Below are 11120 nucleotides of genomic sequence, written 5' to 3' on the forward strand. Positions count from 1 at the left end.
ATACGCGTATGAGGCAGGCAATACGCGTATGGGATTGGCTGAGAAATGGGCCATACGCGTATGGGACTAGGCAATACGCGTACGGGCAGAATTGTGATTTTTCTGTGTTGTTGTTGTGCAGTTTTTGGTTGTTCAGCTGAGTAATGTAATTTTAGCTGATGTATGACATAGTAGGGATCGTTTCTCGTTGTTTTGAGCAGTGTAGGTATTAGTAGAGTGTGCTAATACTGTGATTATTAATTGGCATGACATGATATGATTTTTTGTGATAATATGCTGATGATGTATGATGGTATGCATAATGCTGTGAATGCATCTATTATGTATGCAATTGTGGAATGGACTGTTTTATGGCTTAGAGTGTGAGCATATGTCCATTGTGGATTGTTGATGTTTGCATGCTAGTTGATTTAGCGTGCATATTATGGCCTTTATGGTGGTAGCTAATTCCCATGGTGAGGAATTAGTGAGTGAGTATTGTGGATTGTTGTTGATGTTTGCATGCTAGGTGATTAGCGTGCATATCATAGCCCTTGGGGTGGTAGCTAATTCCCATGGTGAGGAATTAGTGAGTGAGTCACTAGGTCTCAAATGAGTGAGACTAGTGAGCTTGGTAGCCGTATCTGGATTTGATCGGTGAGGTTGAACTATGTGTTCACGAATAGTCGGTACCGCATGCATGGAGTCTCATTGCATAATGTATGTATGGCGTATAATATGAATGGATGTATTCCAATATTATACGTGTGTTTTGTGTTTGTGTTGAATATCATTTTGAGTTGATGTTACCATTGCTGAATGTGTAATCTGATGTGGGTGATGAATGCGTTAAGTTACTTAGCATTTCATGATATTTTATAATGCTTATTATATCGATTGAGGAACTCACCCTTACAACTATGTTTCAGGTAACGAGCAGTGATTGAATAGAAGCTAGTCCTTGGAGTCTAGTGTAGTTTCCTTAGTGGGTCATGCTCTGGTAGATGTAACATCGGGACGGGATGTTTTACTTGTTTTTCATTGTTGATTGTTGAACAAGTTTACATGTAATGTGTTACATGTTTTGCATTGTTGTTAGATTTTATCCGCTGCGAATTATGCAAATGTTTTATTTTGATTAAATAAATGAGCATGACAGGATATTTTGGTGAATGGTGTGAAGTGTCAAGTGTGACACCCTTAATTGCATATCTACTCTGATTATATTTTGTGGTTTTAATTAAATATTTGGGGTATTTTTAGAAGGGTGTTACAGTACACGTAATGTAGATTTTCTGAATTTTTATTTTAATTGCATTTTCTTCAATAATTCATATTAAATTCAATATTGATCCAAAAAAATATGGGACTTTCACCAAAAAAATTCAAATAATTTTCTCTTTCATATTATGAATTAAAAATATTTTTTGGATCATTATTAATATTTTTCATGAATTAATTGATTTTGAATTTTTTTTTAATTGGTTAAAAATATTTTTTAAACGTCCAAAAATTATGAAATTTTTTCTCCAAGGTCCTTTGACCTTATTTGACCTATGATAAATCTCATGGCCATTTCTTTGGTGTTTTGATGAGATTTCAGGAATTGGACAAAACATATTTGATTTAAATGCACTATTTTATTATTTTTAATTGAACAAATGCCAATGAAATTTTGTTGACCATTTGTATTGACTTAATTGAGTTTGCTTGTTTGTTGTTGGGCCTTGGTCAAGGTTGATTTGACTTTGTCAAATTAATATCATTGGATTTAGGGGATTGATGGAATGTACATTCCATCTCCCAAAATGAATGAATGATATTAATTTGGTAAAAGTCCTTCTTTGACCAATTTGTGATCTCATTCATCCCTTTCCCACTTCATCTAATTCCTCTTCTTAATTCATTCATTCCATTTGGCCTATGACATCTCAAAGTCCTAATGCTAGTTGATTGAAAAATTGACATGAGTATGGATGAGATTAGGCCACACCTTTTGCATATTCCTTTTTGTGTGTGGTGTGTTTCATGAGCATAGTCAATTATACTATGTCTCTAACATGCATTAACACCAAAATTCTATTGCCCGACCTCAAATAGTTGTGACTTCTCTATAAGTCCAATTACGATTGCTTAACATAGCGCTAAATTTGTGACATAAAAGGCATAAGCATTTTAGTTAGTGAGATTGTAAGTCTCCCCTCTTTCATGGTATTATGTGGAAACTTGACCTTCTTTCCTCCATTTGGAAGATGTTTTGGTTCAAGGATCAATGCTTGTGATAAGTGGGTTGAGTGTTCTCCAAAGAATGTCTTGAAATGAAAAGCAAAACAAAATTAACTCCTAACCTACTAACTACTAACTTTTAACTTCATGTTTTTACTTTAATGCAATTTACTTTTAGCACTCTATTTCATTTGCCATTGTTCATATCATTCTAATTGTTTATGTTAATGCAATTTTCACTTTGTCCATTTGGACCATATTGTGTGATATATTTTGTTTGTATTACTTTGTTTGTTTGTGTGGTCTTTGACCATGAATGTACATAATAATCATAAAAACCATAAAAAACTTTTGATTGGACTGTTGGCTTTATCTTGGACAACTGGACTTAGAATCTAGGCAACCTCCCTAAGCTAAAGGACTTGGCCAAATGCCAATTTATTGAAGAACCAAGTGCTTGCAATTTGAAAAGTCATCTGATACATCTTTGAAGACCTTTCTAGGATTCATCTGTAATATGATCATTGTGAAGCTGTTATTTTGATCCTGTGACTTGTCGAATTCATCTGTTACATGGGCCATTTTTTTGAAGAAGAACATGGAATGGATAAGCTTGGATGAGGCCATCTTTATTTGATGCCTTGCTCTTCAAGATAATATAATTGTGCATTTGTGTGTTGCTTGATTCTAAAAGTCCAAGGGAATTCTGGGTTTCTATTGACATTTTTGTCTATTGGATTGGTACCCATTTGGTCATATCTTTTCAACTCTAAACTTTTAAATTTTGTGCATAGGATAGTCTCTTCATCTCCTCCCCATTTATTTAATTTAAAAATCTCTCTCTCCATTTTTAAAATATTCTTTGTGTGAACTATTTTTGTTCTAAACTTCGACCATTTTTGCAAAAAGATAGAAACTTTGGCCTTATGCCATTGCATTTTCAAACTTATTTTCTTAAATCAAACTTGTGAATAAACTTAACTATACTTGACTTAAACTTTCAAAAAAAACAAAAAGAACTAACTCATTCAAACCATTTTAGGCCTTTGTGCCTTTCAAACTTAAATTTTGTTAAAAACAATGCATCCATTTTGAAATTTGTATCACGAATTACGAGTTTTTGATCCCTCATTTTTATGTTGGTACGTAGGCACAAGTCTGAAGGTCTTGTCAAACACAAAAATATAATTAATGATTCTCTTCTCATCCCCCCATTCTATTTGTTTGTAAACATCACTTTGTACAAAGTACATATGCACACAAAAAGGGCTCCCTAGGAGTACCTAGGACACTTTGGGTGCTAACACCTTCCCTCTGTGTAACCAACCCCTTTACCTGTGATCTCTGACTTTTATTAGTTTTTATTTGAAAACTTCTTACTTTTTGGGTTTTGTTCGTACCTTTTTCCTTTTCCCTTGGAAACAATAAAAGCGTGGTGGCGACTCTTGTTAATTGATCTCTAGCTTGTCAATAGCTTGACGATCATGAATTTCCCGCTACAAAATTAAGTGGCGACTCTGTTGAGGAGTAGTCTCCAGTGGGTTTAGCCTACTTTTTTGTGAATATATTTGTATATATGTGAGGTTTGTATATATGTATGTGTGATATAATCTGCCTGTTGTGCTTGATGATCTCTGAGTGGTAAGATAAGTTCTAACCCGAACTTGAGTGCAATTAAGATAGGAGGATGGTATAGTCATGTTCGACTTGTGTGGAGTAGTCCTTAACAAGTTGGCTTGAGATCCATCTGCTCAGTGGAGACTCCTTTCGATTTGGAAATGTCACACAAGTATTTATGGTTAGGCATTACTATTTCTAATTGGGTCTGAGAAGCTGAGGACCTTAGAACATTTAACCCATCTTGGCCTATTTTAGGACGTAGTGCGGAAACTGTTGAAGTGTAGACTTGATAATAGTTGTTACGCGATACCACACTCATACGAGTTTCTCTTCAGAATATTATGGGTCGATGAGTCAGTCATCTTAACCTGTAATATCCGATAGATGGGATTAACACTCTGGGAACTTTTTAGAACATGATCTACATGTTTTTATCCTTAGTTCACTCCTTTGGGATGGTTCTTACCCAGACTCCATGCTCGTGACTTGCAACAACCCCTTGATTCTTGGTTGATCCAATCAAGTCCTGTCAATATCAATGGAACTTGGGTGTTGATAACGTGTAAATCATAATCCACCAAAATGGATAATTGATCTTGACAATGACTTGATTCATCCCTTGACCTTTGTTTGCCTTGTGTGTGATCCCTTATTTGTGATTGTTGCATTCATGCATTCATGTGCATCATAACATTCATCACACGAAAATTTCAAGGAACTAAGGTATCATTTGCAAATATTTTCAGACCATGGATTGTGGACGAAGGAACACTAAGAAGTACAGTTTCATATGTCCAGACTTGAAAGAGTTAAGGAAGCTAGCATCTTTTGTATTAGATCCCTTGGACTTCAAACAACGTCATGGGAAGCTTCTGTCCATCTTGTCTGCTGATGTGGTTGAAGGACTTTTGAGTGTGCTAGTGCAGTTCTATGATCCTCTCTACCATTGTTTCACTTTCCCAGATTTTCAGCTTGTGCCTACATTGGAGGAGTATTCTCATCTTTTGGGGATACCTGTTTATAGTAGAGTGCCTTTTAGTGGATTGGAGGAGATTCCCATATCTAGTATTATTGCTGAAGCTCTTCACTTGAAGAAGTCTGAGATAGAGGCTCATTGGGTGAAGAAAGGAGGGTTATTTGGATTGTCATTTGTTTTCCTCATCAAGGAAGCTACTACTTTTGCTCAAGCTGGTAGTGTGAACACTTTTGAAGCTATGTTTGTGTTGCTCATCTATGGATTAGCTTTGTTCCCTAACATTGACGATTTTGTTGATGTTAATACCATTAGACTTTTCTTGATTGGGAATCATGTGCCTACTTTGTTGGGTGATATGTATTTCTCTTTGCATCTAAGGAATTCTAAAGGTGGTGGAACAATTGTCTGTGCATTCCTCTTCTGTACAAGTGGTTTATTTCGCACTTGCCTCAGACGCCTGTTTTTATGGAGAACAAACAATGTCTAAGGTGGTCTCAGAGGCTTATGTCTCTCGCTAATTATGATATAGTTTGGTATGATCCGTCCTTAAGCAGTTTGGAGATTATTGATAGTTGTGGTGAATTCTCTAATGTGCCCCTCATTGGTACACAAGGAGGAATTAACTACAACCCTGCTTTGGCTCGTCGTCAACTTGGGTTTCCCTTGAGAGACAACCCTAATAACATGTTGTTAGAAGGTCTTTTCTATCAAGAGGGTAAAGATCCCTAACATTTGAAGCAAAAGATTGTGCATGCTTGGCATAATGTGCATAGGAAAGGAAGATCCAAGCTTGGTACGTGCAATTGTGTAGCTTTGGAAGCTTACACTCTTTGGGTGAAGAAGAGAGATGTGGAGTTGAAGATGCCTTATCCTTGTGAAAGACCTATGTCTATGGTTGTGGTTGAGCCATTAACTCTCCCTAACCAAGATGTAGAGGAATTGGAAGACGCGCTCGTCAAGATGAAGCAAGAGAAGGATATGTGGAAAGAGTGTTTTCGTGCTTTGAGAAAGAAGCATGAAGAGTTGTAGTTGGAGTCTAAGGACAAAGATGCACTTATTGAGCTACTTGAAGACCGAGTGATGAAGAGACAGAGAGAGTCAGAGGTTTCATCTTCTAGAATGCCTCAACCTTCTGTTGCTTGGAAGAAGATTGTCGACCAGCTTGTCCTCGAGAAGACTCAGATGAAGGCTTCTTTTGAGACCGAGATCCATCGCATTAGAAGGAAGTACGCGCCTTCAGCCAGATCTTCTGACATTGTTGTTAGGGATCCTTAGGATGACTAGTCTCCTTTTCTCTTGTATCTTTTTATTTTTGGTTTCTGAAATTGTACTCAGTTTAATCCTTCCAATTTATATAAATAAAAAGATATTTTTGGTCATATCAAATTATTGCAATTGCCATTTAAATATTATATATTTGCAAATAATATAGTAAGTTCCTTGGAAAAAATAATAATCAAGCATTGCATTTCATGTATCATTTGCATAAGCAGGTTTTTGCCAGGTGTCTGATTGGTGTTTCTTCTGTGCTTTAGCCAAGCTGACTCACTGGTACAATACCAGAGCCAATCATCTAAGGATTATGGAGCATTTAGAGCAAGAGAACAGAGAGCTGAAGGACGAGGTTGCCCGACTAACTGCCATGATGGAGTCAGTTCTTGCTGCTCAAAGCCAAGCTTCTCCAACGCCTGCAACTCCTCCTGCGAGGACTGTTACTTCAGAAGTGGTTACCTCTACCGTGCCTGCTGCCACCGTCCACTTCGCGCCAAACCTGCCTGCCGGATTCCCGTGGGGAATGCCACCCAACTTTGTGCCAGAAGGCTTTGCGCCTACCTTTTCTTCCATGTCGGCATCTAGCTCGGTCAGGTTTGTGCCACCTCCCGTTGTGCACACTTTGCCTCGCGTAGAGGACACCATCTATCATTCTGAGCCGTCTGAGGGCCCGGATGTCTATGAGAAGATGGACGAAATGAAGGACCAATTTCTTGAGTTGCGCAAGGAATTGAAGACGTTGAGAGGTAAAGATCTCTTTGGGAAGAGTGCTGCCGAATTATGCTTGGTACCCAATGTCAAAATCCCGGTGAAATTCAAAGTGCCTGACTTTGAAAAATATAAGGGGAACTCTTGCCCGCTCAGTCATCTTGTGATGTATGCCCGCAAGATGTCAACCCAGACAGATAATGACCAATTTCTTATTCACTACTTCCATGATAGCCTGACTGGTGCTGCACTTCGTTGGTATATAGGGTTGGACAATGCAAGCATCTGCACTTTCAATGACCTAGGAGAGGCTTTTGTGAAGCAATACGAGTACAATGTAGACATGGCGCCGGATAGAGACCAGTTGAGGTCTGTGTCTCAAAAAGACAAAGAGACATTTAAAGAGTATGCGTAAAGATGGAGGGAGTTGGCTACCCAGATCACTCCTCCTTTGGAGGAGAAAGAGATGACAAAGATTTTCTTGAAAACCCTGAGTTCATTTTATTATGAACGCATGATTGCTAGTGCCCCCAGTGATTTTACTGAAATGGTAAATATGGGGATGAGACTTGAAGAGGGAGTCTGTGAAGGACGTTTGTCAAGAGATGAGGCATCAACAAGTAAGAAGTATGGTAGTAGTTTCAGCAAGAAGAAGGACAGTGAGACGAATGCAATTTACAGTGGGAGGCAGAAGAGGCCTCAGGCAAGAAGAAATCCACCACCCCATCAACATCATCATCATCAAGTGTCATCAATAATTCTGGTATTTTCTAATCAACAAGCAACACCAATTCAACAACAACCACAATATCAACGTCAAAAACAACAACCGCAACAAAGAACAAACACCTACAATAACAACAATGTCAACAATCATCATGATCAGCAAAATTTTGAGAGGAAGAAGGTCTCTTTTGACCCGATTCTTATGTCGTATGCAGAGTTGTATCCCTCGTTAGTTCTCAAGAACTTAATTCAACCGAGGAACCCACCGCAGATCCCAGAACCACTTCCCTGGTGGTATAAACCTGAGCTTCGTTATGCTTTTCACCAAGGAGCACCCGACCATGATATTGAAAACTACTATCCATTGAAATATGAGGTTCAAAAGCTCATGAAGAGTGGTATGGTGTCCTTTGAGGACCACATGCCGAATGTGAAAGGAAACCCTTTGCCCGCTCATGGGAACTCTTTAGTGAATATGGTGGACGGTTGTCCCGGCGAGTACAAAGTTTTTGATGTGCGTTTTATCCGTGGATCCTTGGTGCAGATACACAAGGACATTTGTATGGTAAGTGACTGTGAACATGACCATGATGGTTGTGTTGTGTGTAGTGTAAACCCAAGAGGGTGTGTTATGGTGAAAAGGGACATCCAGCGTCTGATGGATGAAGGCATGATCCAAATCTGTCAAACTCGTCATGTAGATGATGACATCAATGTCATAGTGCCCGTTTTCAAATAACAAGAGCGGTTGGTAATTCAATATGACAGCAACAACAACAATAATGTCAATCAAAGATTAGTATCGTCGTTGGTAATACGGTTAGCGGGCCCAGTCCCGTATTCATCTGATAAGGCTGTACCGTACCAGTACAATGCTACAATGATAGAGAATGGTTAAGAGGTCCCTTTACCTACGACTAGTTCAGTGGTGAGCATTGTCGATGTTACGAAGGTGACCCGCAGTGGTCGAGTGTTTGGGCCAGTGGTCCTAGAGGAAATAGTGGTTGGTAAGAAGGTGGAGATACCTAATGTATATCCAGTTGGCTGTTCAAAAGATAAGTCTGGTGAATCCAGCAACTTGAAAGCCAATGATGATGATGAGGTACTCCGATTAATAAAAAGAAGTGAATTTAATGTGGTTGAGCAGCTGCTCGAGACCCCCTCGAAGATTTCCGTATTGTTTCTGCTTTTGAATTATGAAGCACACAGAGAAGCACTACATAGAGTTCTTGAACAAGCGTATGTAGAGCAAGATGTTACTGTGGATCAGTTTGATCACATTGTGGCTAACATCACTTCATGCAATAATTTGAGCTTCTGTGACGAAGAACTCCCTGAGGAGGGAAGAAATCATAACCTGGCTTTGCATATTTCAATGAACTGTAAGGAAGATGCTTTGTCAAATGTGCTTGTTGACACTGGTTCGTCACTCAATGTGCTTCCGAATTCAACTTTGTCGAAGTTATCTTACCAAGGAGCTCCCATGAGATATAGTGGGGTAATTGTCAAAGCCTTCGATGGCTCGCACAAAATAGTAATTGGTGAAGTGGACTTTCCAGTCAAGATAGGTCCGAGCGATTTTCAGATTACTTTTCAAGTAATGGATATCCACCCGGCCTACACTTGTTTATTGGGAAGGCCATGGATTCATGAGGCAGGGGATGTTACCTCCACTCTGCACCAGAAGCTCAAATTTGTCAAGAATGGCAAGCTAGTGATTGTGGGAGGAGAGAAGGTGTTGTTGGTTAGCCATCTGTCATCTTTCTCATATGTGGAACCTGAGGATGAGGTTGGAACTCCATTCTAAGCCTTATCTATTACTGCTGAGAAGAGAATTGGGGCACCTATGTCCTCGTTGAAAGATGCTCAGAAGATTGTTGAAGAAGGTACTATTGATCAATGGGGGCGCATGGTAGAGGTCTCCGACAACAAAGGCAGAGCTGGTTTGGGGTTCCAAAGAGGCTCATCAGCTGTTAGATCTGAATATATGTAACTTAGCTTCCGTAGCGGAGGGTTCATTCATGGCAATGAACAACACTTAGCTGTTGTGCTAGAGGATAACGAAGAGGAAGACTGCACCAACTTTGTAACGCATGGAAGTACATGCAACAATTGGATTGCCGTTGATATTCCTATTATTATGTATCGATCTAAGTAATTGCTTTTATATTTTGAAAATCCTTCTTCTATGCCTAAGGGAGAAGTGAACATTGTTTGGGCATTTTAAATTGATCATCAATAAAATTAATTCTATTCATCCACATCTTTGATGTTTATTTTTAATTTTTTCTTTATTCTGAAAATGGTAATCACCAAAAAATATAAATAAACAATATAATTGTCCATTTGCATAATATTTGGTCACAAATTCACTTCTCTAAAATCAAAATATCAAATCATTATGCAGGTTGGTTCCTAACCCCATTGAATACGATGATCCTTCTCCTTCTCCAAATTTTGAATTCCCTGTGTTTGAGGCCGAGGAGGAAAGTGATGTGGAAGTAAGTGAGAAATTGTCTCGTCTTATTGAGCAAGATGAAAAGATTATTCAGCCATTTGAAGAGCAGATTGAGTTAGTCAATTTGGGTTCCGAAGATGATGTGAAGGAAGTCAAGATTGGGTCTCGATTGTGTCCAGATGCTAAGAAGGGGTTGATTGATCTTCTTCGAGAATATTCAAATGTGTTTGCTTGGTCCTATCAAGACATGCCTGGGTTGGATTCTGAGATTGTGGAGCATAGATTGTCGTTGAAGCCAAAATGCCCGCCAGTCAAGCAGAAGTTGAGAAGAACGCGTCCTGATATGGCTGTGAAGATCAAAGAGGAAGTTCAGAAACAGATTGATGTCGGTTTCCTTGTAACTGTTGAGTATCCGCAATGGGTGGCCAATATTGTGCCTGTGCCGAAGAAAGATGGAAAAGTCCGCATGTGTGTTGACTATAGAGATTTGAATAAAGCCAGTCCGAAAGATGATTTCCCTCTGCCACACATTGATATGTTGGTAGACAATACTGTTAAACTCAAAGTCTTTTCGTTTATGGATGGATTTTCCGGATATAATCAGATCAAGATGGCACCCGAAGATATGGAGAAGACCATATTCATTACACCCTGGGGAACATTTTGTTATAGAGTGATGCCTTTCGGTTTAAAGAATGCTGGTGCAACTTACCAGAGAGCAATGACTACTCTTTTTCATGATATGATGCATAAAGAGATTGAAGTATATGTCGATGACATGATTGCTAAATCAATTGATGAAGAGGAACATGTTGAGCATTTATTGAAGTTATTCCAGCGTTTGAGGAAGTATAAACTCCGCTTGAATCCCAATAAGTGTACTTTTGGTGTTCGTTCTGGTAAGTTGTTGGGCTTTATTGTCAGCGAGAAGGGTATTAAAGTTGATCCTGCCAAGGTCAAAGCAATACAAGAGATGCCTGCGCCCAAAACTGAGAAGCAAGTCAGAGGTTTTCTCGGCCGCTTAAATTATATTTCCAAATTCATTTCCCACATGACTGCCACATGTGCGCCTATATTCAAGCTTCTTCGGAAAGATCAGTCTTGTGATTGGACCAAAGACTGCCAGAGAGCTTTTGACAGTATCAAGGAATATTT

This window comes from Lathyrus oleraceus, chromosome 1 (genome assembly GCF_024323335.1).
Source record: "Lathyrus oleraceus cultivar Zhongwan6 chromosome 1, CAAS_Psat_ZW6_1.0, whole genome shotgun sequence".
Classification (NCBI taxonomy): domain Eukaryota; kingdom Viridiplantae; phylum Streptophyta; class Magnoliopsida; order Fabales; family Fabaceae; genus Lathyrus; species Lathyrus oleraceus.